Consider the following 15756-nt stretch of genomic DNA (forward strand, 5'->3'; position numbering starts at 1 on the left):
AACATCGTATATACACCGCAGTCCAAATTTTCAATCGCAGCGGTTTGCCAGGTAAAAGGGACGTTGAAAATTTTATAATCTTTAACCTCCCCGCCTCGGGCAACTCCTTTTTCAACCAGGAAATCAGACATCAAGCTCAGCTTCAAAAAAACAAGGAAAAATAAAACATAATTAATAACAATACTTAAACAAACTAGGCAAAACACCAAGAGAAAATGAGGCACAATAAAATGACTTACAACAGTTTGACAATACACCAAACGTACACACGGCTGTTGATCATCAACAAACAACGCCTCTTAAAATACATTATCAAGATATTCAACGCTCTTCGCATTGAAGTTGATGCACAAACAGCTAAAGTGCTCATACAAAAGAATTGGGATGAAAATCTGGGAAAATATTTGGCCAAAAAAATTGTTACTAATTATGTGGTTTAAAAAAAAAGCAGAAACACATCAGAATAACAGTAGACTAATAGTAGAGTAACAGTAGAATAATAGTAGAATACACACAAGTACAGAAACATACCATATCAGAATTAAGATCACAATCTCTCTTGTTGTTATTTACAAACACAGTAAATGACAATATGACTTCCGCACATAAATCACTCCTGGAAGCCTTCTCATGTTTCGACGGCATACAAATTCGCCCCAATGGACTCTAAACACAAAGTGGAGAAAAGAGTTGAAACGTGATGCAAAATGATAAATAAAGTAAAAGACACCCTATGATAGAATAACTAACCGTTGCACCCATCCCAAAGAAAAGGCGACTTGGACTTCCTCTTATACAAGTATCATTAAGAAAGAGGGACCACCAGTCCACAACACCAAGTATTATCATTGACTTTGGAACCATGGATTCCATATCCTCTCGATTCAGGTAACTGTGAACACCCCAAGTGACAAGATTCTCGCTTCAAAACCGAAAAAACAGAAAAATAAGAGTCACATAAATATATTTTTGAAAAACACAAAGCAGAATAATATTTTAAACAGAAAGCGGAATTTTTTTAAAATAAAAACGAGGTCTTATCCTTGCGAAATGTTATGATCATTCAAGAAACAGTAGGCTGCAACCTCTTTCCTCTTGGATAGCATTGGGTTGAAAACATGTCCCATTGTTATAATTGATTTTGACAGGACAACTAGCTGAGGATCCAAAGTACCACAATCATAGCTGCATCTGAAATTCTGAGGCACAACAGACAACAGTAGCTCCTCATGCGCAGCAGAGTGCAGCAAATAACTTGTACCGATATTAGGAGCATTCAACCCAGCAACGCCATTGTCCTCTAGGACAGCCTTACCAACAACAGTACCAGCCTCCAACACAACTTTGGCATCCTGTTTATCAGATTTATCTATCTCAGACGCAGCCCCAAGCAACAAGTCTGCATGACAAGACATCACCACATCCGCTACTTCCTCTTCTGCAGTCACAAATGCTTCACTGCCAATTTGACTGGAATGTTGAGTGTCATTAGGCAATGGAATGTCAGCACCGGTATCCGTCACCTTTGTCTCAGGCAAACAACCATCAATATTTGGAATTTGAGTTGCTTGAACCTCTACCGGTGTACACTCAACAGTATTAGGCACGTCCTCTGGCAGATTATCAATAAGATAGTCTTCAACTTGAATGTTAACGTCCTCCACATCATTGTTAACATCCTCCACATCAATGGTAATGTCCCCCACATCAACTACTTTCTCACCACATCATCTAGCTCTCCATAACGAAACTGAATGTCAGCACAGATATCCGTCGTAATAGAATCTAAACCGAGCGGTGACAATTGTGGAGTCCACACCTTTGCACTTTGTTGAATGACGGGACTATGTTCAACACCCTTCTTTTCAGCTATAGTCGGCTGCACATCCGAAAGCCCAACACACTCCTCATAAAATTGAGAAAACAGATTAAATGATGGAGGTTCAATAATGACATCTTCATGTCTAGCTTTTTTGGAAGCTGGTTTTTCAGGAACAGTTGATCGCGATTTATTTGCCGCTTGCATAGCCAATACATGCTTAACCCGTTCGTCCAACTCACGGATAACTTTATCCATGAAGAAAGATGGGGTGGCAACCAAATTCTTTGACCCTTCAGAATGCACTTTTTCTAACTGTGCAGTCGTGCTTTCTTTACCAGCTCGTCGGGTTACTTGGCTGGGCAACTTAGCAGCAGGTGCTTGACGCATAGCCTACTGGTTCTTCTTCATCATCTTCGACTTTATTAGTTCCGCCCGTTCCAAGTATCGGCGGCATAAAATCTGAGAGTCCCTCTCATTAAGCAGTATAAGTTGATGAACATCCTGTCAAGATAAAATCCCAAAATTTTACTTAAAACTGAATTCCAAAACATAATAACAGTACAATAATAGTAGAATAACAGAGGAATAATAGTACACTAACAACATAATAGATAACAGTGGATTAATAGTAGAATAACAGTAGCATAACAGTGCAGTAATAAAATAACAAAGGAATAACAATACACTAACAGCAGAATAAATAACAGTGGAGTATTAGTAGAATAACAGTACAATGACAGTGGAGTAACAATTGGAATGAAAAATAGAATAACAGTGGAATGACAGTAGGAAAACTGAGGAATAATAGTGGAATAATCGTAAAATAATAGCAGTAGGATAACTAATACTTAAAGACAATAACAGAATAACATTTTAGAATGATTCGTTTAAAAACAATCAAACAGGTGCTTACGTCGACTGCTGCGGACTGTACTTGCTCATCCGTAAGAATATCATCAGGTAGATCCAGCACAAGACATCGACGTTGACTACGTTGAACAGAGCCAACGATGTTTGGACGAGACAATGGGAAAGCAACGTCTGAACGCTGCCCAGTGCCCAGAGCACCAGCAGCTGCCTCACGCTGCAACCTCTCACTGAAAAACTTAAAATCTCAATGTTTAATGAGCGGTAGCTCATTATTCACCTGATCACCGCTAAAGAAATAACGGTGAAAATAGGTGATAGCCAACAGCACTAGACAACAACGAATATTTTTTCTCCCATTAAGGGATTCACGCACAGAAGTCACCAAGTCTGAGAAGACAAACTGACACCAATTAACTTCCTTGATCCTAGAAACATCTTTCACAACGCTTAGAAGTCTAAGATCAACGACAAAACCCGACACAGGAGCAACGAAACACGAAATAGCAAAAAGAACAAAAGTCTTCTTAAACTCATCATCCGCAACCAAAGACTCTAGCAAGGTCTCCTGAACTTTATTAAGTGGTATCCCACTTTTGTTATTGGCGATACCATACTTCTCACGCCAAGCACGCTTAAAAGCTTTTCCATAAGCGTCTGCAGAACCCGGAAACCCAGTAATGACCAAATCTAATTTTGGTCCAGGATTTGGTAAACCAAACACATCGTGCACATCATCTGCAGTCAACTCGTACTTCTCCGTTTCAGATATTTCAAAAAACTTCCCTCTTCTAAAAGCATATATAATCTCCCGGAACATGGTATGCGGGAGGGAAGAAAGCTTCAACTCAAGTAAACCCCCGAATCCCATTTCCCTAACAGCCTCCTTTTGATCCTCGGTGAGGGCTTCAATAACTCTGAGAAGAAAAGCAGGCCGACAGTAGCTAACAAATGGATCGGCACTGTGCACACAAAGGGTTAAAAATATGAAATGCATTAAAACATTTAAGATAACAAATAGCAAATCAGCAGAATAATAGCAAAATAACAAGAGAGCAGCAAAAAATAACACGAAAAGTAACATATTAATAGCAAAATAACAGCAAAATAAAAGTAGAATAACAGTAGTACATACACTGGGTTATTTTTTGCGGCATCTCCCGCCTGAGGTTGGTTGCTACTTATCACAATTCCCTTCTCATGCTTAACTTTCCCAGCCAACTTACTACTAGTCTTTGGTGGACTAGACGACAACTTCGCAACTTGGGTCTCAGCCTCTCGTTTGGTTTTTTTAGTGATCGTTCATTTGTACATATTTCTTGACTATGAGTACTCCTTCTCTGAGAAGCAAGGCTCTTTAATGGAGATGTGACAGGGGATTTGGATAGAGACGGACCCGCAGAATTTGGTGATGACGGGTGAGTAGACTTTGATGAAGCTGCGGTTTTGATTTTTAACTTCATTTGTCAGCTGTACTATCGTGAAAATAAAAATAAGGATCACTTTCAATGATAAATAGGTATTCAGCTGGACTTTTTAATAATGACGGCAGAATGAGAGTACGGTGACAGCAAAATAACAGAACACTAACAATTAGTCAAACTACTAACAGAACCGTTATAATACAGCAGTACAAACACAAAAAGAAGAACACGGAAGTGTAAATAAAAACACAAAGAGAATCAAAAGAAAGCCTCTTTGAATAAAGATTCCAAGACAGTTTCAAAATTACATACGGCCTACATAAGCCTTCATAAAACAAAATAACGTAACAAATTACAACCAGAGACAGTTTTAAATTACATAAATACCCAAAATACATTCTTTCCGAGAAAGAACCAAAATGTACTTCCGAAAATACATGACATAACGTAAAAAGCTGTTGGGGTTGGTGTCCTTAACAGTTAGTGCAAGGACTTATAAATCTCTAAAAGGATCAAAGGGCATACTTTTGGTATTATTATCAGTTGATCCACGTTTATCAATAACGGTTGGCTTGCTAGATAAGTTTGATGTTATTGTCATACAGATGGCGGTGATCAACTGGTCCCTAAAAGTCACACCTATAGGATACGTTTGAGTGATGTGACGGTATGAAAATACAGTCATGTAGATGCCAAATTTGACTAACCAGTTAGTCTGAGTTATTTGACTAATAATTAGTCAAAATGTGATGTTGAGATCTTATATTTAATACGGATTAAATATCATGGGCTAAAGGCGAATTAACCAGTTAATTCGTAAAATTAAATATAAGCGTTTTATATTTAATTAAATGTATATTGAATATAATTATACAATACTGTTTTGTCGGACATGTATTAATAATTCAACTAACCCGTATTATTAGTTGATGCCTTAATTTCCGATAACCGATAACAGTTTATAATGAAACCGCGTCGTATACACTTAGCGAGCTATGGACCAGATCACGAGTTTAAGTGAAGAGGAAATGAAAAGCCCATTTCTCTCTTACTCACTCGGTTTGGCCGAGCACTACATAGACAAAAGGAGAGCTTCTCCTCTTGTCTAACCTAATATTCATTTTGCTAAAATAATTAGGGTTTTGGGAATTGTGCCTCCCGAATTCCGGATCTCTCATCCAACACAAACTCACAAAACAATCCCCTCGATATTGCAAGGCAATTAGGGGATTCTCTCTAGCACAAGGGCATTACTCGGACATCTTGGGTGCAACGATTAGGAGGAGATCTAACTTGATCTCTCATTGCCTTTTGCACTAGGACCGAAGGTTATTTCTATATCTTTATCGTTTCTTCATGTTTTTCGTTTTATGACTATAATCACATGTAAATTTTGCGTTATAATCCTTTAATTAAAGGGTAGTATACGGATATTAACCCACAAGTGGTATCAGAGCGAGGCCACGTAAATTTTTATATGTGTTTTTCATCAAACGATTGTTGAAACGATGAATTTTGGTTAAAAAAATGTCACGGCTCAAATTTTTTTTACTCGGCAGAATTTTTTTTGTTGCTGCGTTTTTTTTGTTGCTTTGTGCCTTGGGATCCGTGTCTTGTTTACACGGTGATGGTTGGTTTGTTTTGTTTTAATTTTGATCTTTGCATATTGTTTTGTAAGCGATATTCATTTCAATATGTTAAAGATGGATCAAAATTTTGCATAAATTTTCATGAGGCATCTTTTTTTTTTGTCTCGGCTGGTTTAATTTTTTTTACGGCCTGTTTTGTATCATTGGGAATCGTGTCCAGTTTACACGGTTGCTTTGATGACGATTTTCTATTTTGTTTTCGATTTGTTCTTTGCGAATTGTTGTTTTAAACGATAATCACAACAATATGTGAAGATCATGTCAATTGTAATTTTGTTTTAATCCGGATTAGATTAAATTGCAATTGAGTTTTTACAAATCGTTTTGTTGTTTGATCACTTGTTTGATCTCATTTTAGCCGTTTAATTTTTTTTTTTTTTTTTGGCCTTTAGAGGCTCTCGGCATTTCAGCCGATATTAAAAAAAAAAAAAAAAAAAAAAAAATTTTTGGCCACTGGTACTGTTCACGTACAGCAGTACAGAAGAAAAAAAATTTTTTTCTGTTTTTTTTTTTTCGGCCTTTATAGCATAAAACGTTTTTTTTTTTATGCTCTCGCTTGATTAGTGAAACGGTTCACCCACGTAAAATAAAGTTACTTTAAAACGATTTATTGTAACGGATTATCTCGGATTAAAATTAACTTGACTAAAGCGGTTTTGTCATGTAATTTTAATAATCTTTGGTGGTTTGGATAAAAAATTTAACATAATTACGGAATTATGTCACGAATAAATTTAATTTAGTTGATGCATTTTATTTATCGTTAATTTTGAATGTTTTGAATGCCTTTCATTACGTATTTATTTATTTTGCAAACGGTTGTAACTTAGTGTGGCCTTAGTAGAACGTGTTACCGTAATGATGGAACACGGTCTTGGTTGTATTTTGAGATCTCGTATCTCCATTTTTATTTCTTTTAATTACAGTTTTTATTTAGAATGTAAATAGGTTTATATTTGTAAATTTTAAATTGTAATTTTTGAGAAGACCAAAGATGGAGACCGGATGCTCACTCCCGCTACATGGATCAAGATGGAACATCAAGACAAGCTTCTCGGGTCCAACGGTGGATTCCAAAGTTGTTTTATGTTTTATTTTACTAGGACAGGCCACACTAGGAATTTTTATTTACGTATCGCATCCATTTATTTATTTTTCGTAACGATAATATGCATCATATTCCGCCTAAAAATCCAAACCACCTAATTATTGCATGAAAACTGACACATATAGAGGTCACGAGTTAGTTTTCATTGACATTCTCATGTCACACGATTTTTAAGCCATCACCTAAATTGATTCATTCACGCAGACGCTAGTTATTCGTTCACTTAAAATGAATTATAATTAAGTTGATGGGATCTTCCTCGTATAAACCAAAATTGAGAACGGTCTTTATAGGTCAAACTCAAAGGAGTCCCTTCTTCGTCGGTAGGCATACTATGACCCCTTCTACGTCGGGTAAGTTGGAACCGATTGACCTATTTTATCTCAACATTATGGTCACTCGTACGATCCTGTGACTATGGTGGACTATAGATAGGATTTACGGAAATCTATCGACCAAGAGTTCTTCCGGAAGAATTAGCTAAACAGTTGGCTTATCAATTTACAGAAATTGAGTCTTGGGATCACTTGTATCATTCTTGAGGGAGATCAATTATGCAAGTGCATTGAGTCTACATGTTAAAATGAATTTTAAATAGACTTAAATCACCTCGATGAGTTGCTTATTTCGTTTTTGTTTTTCTTTCTTTTTCAGTGTAGATCACGAACTTTTAAACTGCTAATAACAAATGGCTGGTTCTACTGATAACCCAATGCCAAGTGCCACATTGGACCGTGAGTCCTGGCTTCGGATCTTCATGAATCGAGATGAATCACCACTCGATCAAGAATGATGGATCAAACTTCGCGGACCGGGAGGCGGCATTACGGAATGCTGCCGCTGGCGACGGAAGCTCAAATATCTATTGGAGCCCATCCCGGCAAACCCAGGTCCCACGCTTAGAGCTGCTGAAATCACCAAGTTTAATGATTTCTGTATGGAAGCGGGTGCGATTAAAAACGTACTCATTTTTGCAATGGAACCCAATTTTCAGAAACGCTTCATAGCCCATGGTGCAAACAAGATTTTCACCACGCTCACCAAGGAATTCTCGAAAGCACCGAGAATCGTGACCTATGAGCATACCACTCGCTTCTTTGATGCGAGACTCCGAAAGGGCCAACCGGTTAGCCCACACATTCTCGCATGATTGAGAATGTCGAGAAACGGAGACCTTTAACTGTAACATCAGCGAGAACATTGTTATCGACCGCATACTTCACTCACTCCACGATGGTTATTCGCAATTTAGAGCGAATTACTATATGAATGATTTGAAGAAGACTCCCCATGAACTGCACTCCCTCCTCGTACAGACCGAGAAGGACATGAAGTTCTGTGGGAGCATGAAACAGGATGTTCTCGTTGTGTCAAACAAAGGGAAAGGTAAGGGCAAAGCTCAGGCAAGAAGTCGGGTACAGGAAAGAGTGGTCCTGGTGAGTCGAGCAACTCATCAGGCGCGACAAAGAGCAAGAAAGAAAACATGGAATGCCATCATTGCCACATGACTGGGCATTGGAGATGCACATGTCCTGTTTATCATGAGGACTTAAAGGCAGGTCGTGTTAAACCTGTTGGTATGTCTTCTCTCTCTTCTACTTTTATTCATATGATTGAGATTAACCACGCAAGTTACGGAACTTGGGTACTTGATACTGGTTGTGGTTCTCATCTGTATAATCATGTGCAGGGGCTCCGAAACATCGAACCCCTCGTAAAGGGTGAGGTGGACCTGCGTGTTGGGAATGGAGCAAGAGTGGCTGCCATCTCAAAGGGGACATATGTTTTCCAGCTTCCTAGCGGATTTGAGTTGTCATTATATGACTGCTATCATGTACCTAGTCTTTCCAAAAACATTATTTCAGTTTCTGCACTTGACAAACTTGGTTTTTCATTTGTAATAGAAAATAATGCTTGCATTTTCTCTTTACACGATATGATTTATGGCAAGGCAGTCTCCATGAACGGAATTTATGTTTTAGATCAGACCACGGAAATATTACACGTAATGAATAAAAAGTTAAAGGTTGGTGACAAAGATCAAACATATCTATGGCATTGCCGTATGGGACACATTAATGAGAAACGCGTAAAACAGCTCATAAAAAATGGAGCTATCTCGGCCTTTGATTTTCAATCATTTGGCACGTGTGAATCATGTCTCATCGGTAAGATGACTCGTATTTCCTTCAAAGGTGTTGGAATGCGCGCTACTGACCTATTAGGACTCATACACACGGATGTATGTGGACCTATGTAAATCACCGCACGAGAAGGCTATAGGTATTTCATCACTTTCACGGACGATTTAAGTAGATATGGTTATGTCTACTTAATGAAGCACAAAAGTGAATCCTTTGAGAAATTCAAGGAATACCGAGAAGGGGTACAGAACCTATTGGGTAGAAAGATTAAAACACTACGTTCGGATCGTGGTGGCGAGTATCTTTCTCACGAGTTTGATCAACACCCGAAGGACCGTGGGATTGCCCTACGCTTAACTCCACCTGGAACACCTCAATTGAATGGTGTGTCCGAACGGAGAAATCGAACTTTACTTGATATGGTTCGATCCATGATGAGTCACACGGTTTTACCCGATTCATTATGGGGTTATGCTCTTATGTCACCGCTCTAATACTTAACCAAGTCCGTCTAAAGTCATTGACAAGACTCCATATGAACTATGGAAGGGAACGGTCCCTAACTTGTCCTTTATACGGGTTTGGGGCTGCGAGGCTTATGTCAAGTGGAGACACGAGGATAAGCTCGGCCCGCGATCAGTCAAGACATACTTTATAGGTTATCCTAAAGGAACACTTGGTCATTACTTTTATTCGCCAACCGAACAACGTGTTTTTGTTGCGGCTAGTGCGACATTCTTAGAGAAGGAATTTCTCGATAATGCAAAGAGTGATAGAACCTTCGACCTGTCGGAGATTCCAGAACCAAATACCGAGCAACTATTGGAGGAACCTATTCCTTCAATCCCGGCTGCGATTAACATTCCTGAGGAACCTAGGAGGTCGGGAAGAGTCTCTATTCCTCCGGACAGATACATCGGTATGGTCGAGGAACATGACATAGATGACGTTCTACTCTTAACGAGTAGTGAACCCGCAACCTATAAAGGTGCCATGACCAGTTCTGACTCAAAGCTATGGCTTGAGGCCATGCAATCCGAGATGGACTCCATGTATGAGAACAACGTGTGGGATCTTGTTGACTTACCTGCTAAGGTTCGTCCCCTTCAATGCAAATGGCTTTACAAGATAAAGCATTCTGTGGAAGGTCAACAAGATATCTACAAAGCACGACTAGTTGCTAAAGGTTTCACCCAAGTGCCAGGTTTGCACTACGATGAGATTTTTGCACCCGTAGTCATGCTGCGTTCCATTCGGATTATCTTAGCGATTGTCGCTTTTCATGACTATGAAATTTGGCAAATGGACGTGAAAACCGCCTTCTTAAACGGCTTTTTGGAGGAAGAGTTGTACATGGTACAACCCGAAGGTTTCATCGATCCAGTACATCCTAAGAAAGTGTGCAAGCTTAAGCGTTCCATTTATGGACTTAAGCAAGCATCAAGGAGTTGGAATCATCGCTTCGACCAAGTGATAAAAGAAAATGGATTTACTCGATCTGTCGAGGAACCATGTCTATATATCAAGTTGAGTGGGAGCAAGATTGTCTTCCTAATATTGTATGTTGACGACATACTCCTGATTGGGAACGACATACCTCTCTTATCTTCGGTGAAAGTATGGTTGAAAAACCATTTCCAGATGAAAGATCTGGGTGAGGCACAAAGAATTCTAGGCATCCGTATCTATCGAGATAGATCACGACGGATGTTATCTCTCAGTCAGGAGTCTTACATAGACAAAGTCCTAGAGAGATTCAGCATGACTAACTCCAAGAAGGGGTTCCTTCCTATGTCTCCAGGGGTGCATTTGAGCAAGTCTCAGGCACCAGAGACACCGGAAGAGAAAGAGCGCATGGCACGGATTCCTTATGCCTCGGCAATAGGATCTATCATGTATGCCATGATATGCACACGTCCTGACGTGGCATATGCATTGAGTATGACAAGTCGATTCCAACAGCATCCAGGTGAATCACATTGGCTGGCTGTCAAGAACATTCTTAAGTACCTACGGAGGACTAAAGATTGGGCTTTGACTTATGGAGGCTAACAAAAGCTATGCGCAACCGGTTACGCAGATGCTAGCTTCCAAACGGATCGAGATGACTCGAAATCACAGTCTGGATTCGTTTTTACTCTTAATGGCGCTGCAGTCAGCTGGAAGAGTTCCAAGCAAACAGATTCTGATTCTACGACGAGTCCGAGTACTATGCCGCGTCAGAAGCTACAAAGGAAGCGATATGGATGCGTCAATTCTTACATGGACTATCCGTAGTGCCTAGTTCGAATGACCCGATCACCATCTATTGCGACAATAGTGGTGCCATCTTCCAAGCTAAGGAGCCAAAGTCTAGCAACAAGTCTAGACATGTACAACGGAAAGCTCATCTAATCCGGGATTACGTGGAGCAAAAGGAAGTAGTGATAGAAAAGATTGCTACGGATAATAACATAGCAGATCCTCTCACTAAAGCATTACGACAAGATAAGCATGAAGGGCATGTTAATTCCATGGGAATTAAACGTGTTCCTAAGTTGTAGTACTCTTTTATGGATTAGATTCATTCGCTTTTGTACTCTATACAACATCATCGTTTTGATATTTTATATATTTTGTTTTTCATGTGGATTTGTACGACAAATTTTGAACACCACAAAGTGAACTGAACGAACATTATATTTTTTTTAGTCCTTAATTGCCCACATGAGCTGATAACTCGGCAATTATTTTGTGACGTTGGTTGATGGTGGGTTCAACGAGCCATAAGTCAACCGGTTGACCGACCAATCACGAGGCGATTTATACGGATATTTCGTAGGACACAATTGTGACATCGACGTGGAGTCCTAAATGTTTTATAACATTCGTTGCCCGGTCGTGGATAGGACTTCCATGGTGATTCTAAGAGTCGATTCTTTTGACTATCGACTCTCTTGAGACTAAGGCAGATTTTGGGTGACTTTGGTTTCTTTCTCACGGTCATCCGTAACAGGGGGCCAAGTAGATCTTTTAGGGTCATTTCATACTGTGCTTAGATCGGAAGGAGTTCGAGTTGAAGGAAATATTCAGCCTTTATCGTGTACTCGATATTTCTCGGGGCCACTCGAGGAGTCAGAATCGAAATGCATGGCCATGCTCGGATACGGATTCGTTTTATCGGTTAAGTTACTCTCTAGTCGGGGAAACCACTCTAGATACGGATCGATTGTAAAATACGACCTTTGTGGATCCAGATCTGCAAATTGTTTTACATTGAGTGGGAGAAATTTTAAATGAATATGAGAATCGGCTATCGCACATACACTTGTACGGACAAGTGGGAGTTTGTTGGAGCTTGTGTCCTCCGGTTAGTGCGGATAACGTCATTGCACATACACTTGTACGGACAAGTGGGAGCTTGTTGGGGTTGGTGTCCTTAACAATTAGTGCAAGGACTTATAAACCTCTAAAAGGATCAAAGGGCATACTTTTGGTATTATTATCGGTTGATCCACGTTTATCAATAACGGTTGGCTTGCTAGATAAGTTTGACGTTATTGTCATACGGATGGCGGTGATCAACTGGTCCCTAAAAGTCACACCTATAGGATACGTTTGAGTGATGTGACGGTATGAAAATACAATCATGTAGATGCCAAATTTGACTAACCAGTTAGTTCGAGTTATTTGACTAATAATTAGTCAAAATGTGATGTTGAGATCTTATATTTAATACGGATTAAATATCATGGGCTAAAGGCGAATTAACCAAGAATTCGTAAAATTAAATATAAGCGTTTTATATTTAATTAAATGTATATTGAATATAATTATACAATACTGTTTTGTCGGACATGTATTAATAATTCAACTAACCCGTATTATTAGTTGATGCCTTAATTTCCGATAACCGATAACAGTTTATAATGAAACCGCGTCGTATACACTTAGCGAGCTATGGACCAGATCACGAGTTTAAGTGAAGAGGAAATGAAAAGCCCATTTCTCTCTTACTCACTCGGTTTGGCCGAGCACTACATAGACAAAAGGAGAGCTTCTCCTCTTGTCTAACCTAATATTCATTTTGCTAAAATAATTAGGGTTTTGGGAATTGTGCCTCCCGAATTCCGGATCTCTCATCCAACACAAACTCACAAAACAATCCCCTCGATATTGCAAGGCAATTAGGGGATTCTCTCTAGCACAAGGGCATTACTCGGACATCTTGGGTGCAACGATTAGGAGGAGATCTAACTTGATCTCTCATTGCCTTTTGCACTAGGACCGAAGGTTATTTCTATATCTTTATCGTTTCTTCATGTTTTTCGTTTTATGACTATAATCACATGTAAATTTTGCGTTATAATCCTACAATTAAAGGGTAGTATACGGATATTAACCCACAAAAGCCAGTCAAGGTCAACAACATCGACTGACTTATAATACAATTCGTAAGTAAGATCATAAGCAGCAGGATAGTCCCTGAGTGTATCAAAGTACTCGTGAATTAGCCTGATCCATTCAGATACAGGTGCATCAAGGATCAAGTCATGATCGTGTATATACCGACAAGCATGCAACACCGCCTTTGCTGGCTCACTTGCAAGCATGTAGCACTTGCATCGTTTGGAAACTACTTTCGAGCCCCTTGACAAAATCTTAAAACCTTGACTGTGACTTGTTGTTAGAACTTTCGTATATTCGGCGTGAGCACCGGGCGCACTTTTATGAAATAGGAACATTTGTGACCATTTCTTACAAACAAGAGACATATTGCTCTTGTCCAAAGTAGTCTCTCCATGATCGAATACTCTTTCCATTAGGTCCTGGCTATTTAAAACTACCGACATTGATTGATTACGACGACGAACTCGTACATTAACTTCAAAGCACTTATCAGTCTTATCGTCCAATAACCAACCCAATTTTTTTTTCTTTTCAGTAGCGAACTCTCTAGCAAATAACAATATATCTTCATTCACTATATTTATTGCCCATCCCTCACAAACTAAGTCAATTAGTGATGTTGAAACCTACAAACAAACAAACCTAAACAAACAAACCACAAGAATAACACAAAAAGAATAACAGTAAATAAAAACAGGAAAAACACTACAATGACAGGAAGAGTAACGCTGCAATGACACCATAGGACCAGTATAACAGCGGAATAACAGAAGTACTGAAAAGTGAAGACAACACGAACAAACACAAAACCCTAGAAAAGCACAGTAAACAATTAAAACATGACAAATAACTTGACAACAAACTAAGCGCTAGAATAACAGCAGAATAACACAAAAAGTAAAGTGTGTAGAGATCAATAATAAAATACTCAACACAACTCTTCAACTAGAACATCCAAATCACTTCAAAACAATAGAAAACTGCAGAAACGACTAGAACATGCAAATCACTTCAGGAAAAATCAGAAATTCAAAATGCAGCATGATATTACAATGAAGAAACTGCAAAAACGCAATAACGACATTAAAGTACTCGATTAAGTTAACCTAGCGATAATTAAACTGAAAAAAGGAATAAAAAAGCATTTAAAAGCATGAAATAAAACAAAATAACAGAATAAAAGAGGAAAATGTCATGAAATTACCTTCAATCGGAAGAAAGATGATGAACGGCGAAGATAAAACAGGAGAAAACACGAAGGTGACGAACGGTTGAAGAAGAATAACACATAAATAGTAGAAGAGAGAGAAACGCTTGCAGTTAAAATGATTATATAAACGGTTTTGCAGTAATAGGGAGTATTAATTAGAGAGGGAAACAGGTAGAATACTAAATGACGGAAAGAAGAGAGAGAAAGAGAGAGAGAGAAAAAGAAAAAAAAAAGAGAAAATAAACTAAATAACAATGCTTTTATATGACAACTAAGATTAATCTTGGCCACTCATCTCTAATTTAATCTAATGGCTGAGATTCCCCCAACTCACAACTCACCATAAGAACCAAAATCACCAAATCCAATCTCTCTCTCTCTCTCTCTCTCTCTCTATATATATATATATATATATATATATATATATATATATATATATATATATATATATATATATATATATATATATATATATATATATATATATATTTTTGGGAGTAAGGGGAATAATTAGTGTTTACTAATTATGGAATAAACTAAACGTAGAATTGTTACTTAATTGAGTTAGAGTAACAATAGGAGGTAAAATGAATTTAAGGTTTGTAATTGTGTGAGGTGATGGCCACACAATATTTAGCGTGTAAAATACTATAAAATGTTCATAAGTTTTGTAGTTTTATATCACAACATATATCAACAAATAGAGTGTAACAAATAGATTGTTAGTTAATCAATATTTTTCGTAGACATTTACATTTCTTCATACAAGTTTATTGTTCAGCTATATTATTTCTTGTTCAACTTTAGTGAGGATATATTTCATATTATTCTATTAGAAGCCTATAATTTCCGCTGCTACTCGAACAATTGGTATCAGAGCCAAATAGAATAGCTTTGTCTAGTGGAACTGTCAAGGTTGGCAAATATGAAATTGAAAAGTTCAATGGGAAAAATGATTTTTCGTATTGGAGGATGCAGATGAAAAATCTGTTTATTTCACAAAAGTTGCATATGGCGTTAGCAGGGAAAGAACATAAACCTGTGGATATGAAGGAGGAGGATTGGGAAGAGTTAGATCTCGAAGCAAGAGCAGCCATAATCTTATGTCTTAAGAGGGATGTTGTATTCTTGGTAAATGAAGAA

Source organism: Silene latifolia, chromosome 9 (genome assembly GCF_048544455.1).
Source record: "Silene latifolia isolate original U9 population chromosome 9, ASM4854445v1, whole genome shotgun sequence".
Lineage (NCBI taxonomy): Eukaryota > Viridiplantae > Streptophyta > Magnoliopsida > Caryophyllales > Caryophyllaceae > Silene > Silene latifolia.